Genomic DNA, 2010 nt, shown 5'->3' on the forward strand with positions numbered 1-2010 from the left:
GCAGGACTAAGCAGATAGTCGCAGGCAGCAAATATGACAGCGGACTTGACGTAACGATAAAAATCACACAACATGGACTGGTAACTGTTATAGAAATTATAATCAACCTCATAAAGATGCACAGTTTATAGCGTTTTCAAGATAAGTAGCTGAGAAGAGAGCGGTGTGCCTGTGTTCACCGCACACGAAGTCAATGGCTGTTGAGGGCTGAACTAGGGGTTCTGCAAGCCTTTAACGTATTACCGACCTAGCTGTTAGCCCAAAAAGTAGCAAATGACTGCCTAGTAACCTTAAAATATTTTTCAAGCGGATTTTTCACACGATTCAGTTAGCCGGATTGTGTCATCAGTTTAGCCGTTACATCAAAGAAGTCCCATCACGGAGAACAACGACACGTCTAATGTGTCGCTCTTGTCTAGCAGAGGAAATAAATAAGGATATTAGAAGCATCCATCTACATCACGTCGATAACAGCTAGTTTGCAGTAACAGCTATTGTTTGCCGAAGGTTGGTTGCATAATAGGACACATTCGTTAGGGCCTGATCACAGGCCACAATAACTCTCTCGCAGCAAAAGTTTTACAATTGTTCCTCTTACGATCAAAATAAGCTGTAAGTGTTGCTTTAAACGCTTTAAATTAAACTGAGTTTGTGGACGCTCCGCCCCAATCCAGCCAAATCCAACAGCATTTGATACTGTCTCGTGTACGAAGGAAGATATAGTGTCTTAAATATTTCTATACTGTCAGAACATGGCTGTGTTTTGACGATTGTCATCGGTTTTGTGTTTGTTTCTCCCATTAACTGACGGTTAGGAGTTTCCGAGCGAAAGTGATGCAGGCCTACGGTTTTTGATGAAAAAATGCAGTTATCTTGGCTGTCAATCGTGGCACAGTTCAGAGGCCATATCTAGCGATGCTACCAAGATTAACCCGGACGCCTTGAAACGCCCTATAAAAGTATTGGTGTTCGTTCTAATGGAATTCTCTGAAGTAACCTTCGTACGATCTCTTCGAATCTTCTAGTCACGTCTCTGATTACTTTCTTAGTAGGACCTTAGAGTAAATTGCAGAGTCAACTACGTGCACTGATCTACACGAACTTCATGAATAGATTGTGATGAGCCTCAAAGATGCTTTTCAAAATATTGAACAAGCCACATGCATGTGTCTCCACATGCACGAAAGCAAAACGTCGTTTTTTCAACTTACTTAGGAAAATAAACATGTACGTTATTTCTATACCATAAACATATCCGGCTATTCCATAAATTTTAAACTCAACAGGAATCTCTATCGGCTCGATTTTCCCTAACAGTTTTCTTCTTCGGACAATCACACCTCAACGTGTGAAGGGAAATTGTCGTCCAAGACACTTGACGAACCCAGTCACAGCTACTCCCGTGCAAAGTATTTTCAAGTTAAGTGGAGCAGTTGAGTTGTTTGCTCAGACACAGTTCGAGGTAATCAGAATTTAGTTCGACATTACGCACCGAATCTGGATGTGACACGATATCAACAGCGGAACTTTAAGCAAATCATTTTATGAGCAACGCTGATTGCTGGTCGAACGAAAGATCACCACAGAAGAACGTAAACAAAAATGGAGAAGCCTCTTTTTACGGAAAGTGACAGCAAATGACGGCAAATACTGTGACATCGCTAAGGTTTGCTGGCGCAAAGAGCCACTAACGACAGCTTCGGAGTGACAAATCTATTCCAAAAATTGACGTTTCTCGAGAGCAGAAACTCTCATTAATGCACACAAATTGGCTTTTCTGATTGTTTGTAGAAGCAGAAAACTACAAGATTCAACGAACACAATTTTCAGCGAGTTGGCGCACGAACGACCAATTTTATACAGCGCTACTAAAAATAGGAACTAAATAAATCTCTTCTGTACAATTAATACGTAGTGTCGTTTGTGACACGTGTGTGTTTCCAAAGCTTTTCTGTGAAGTCTAGTATTGCAGAGATCCAAGCCCGATTTTACCTGAAGTAGTCAAAGCTC

The sequence above is a fragment of the Varroa destructor genome, unplaced genomic scaffold (assembly GCF_002443255.2).
Source record: "Varroa destructor unplaced genomic scaffold, Vdes_3.0 BEIS01000006.1, whole genome shotgun sequence".
In the NCBI taxonomy this organism is placed as follows: Eukaryota; Metazoa; Arthropoda; class Arachnida; order Mesostigmata; family Varroidae; genus Varroa; species Varroa destructor.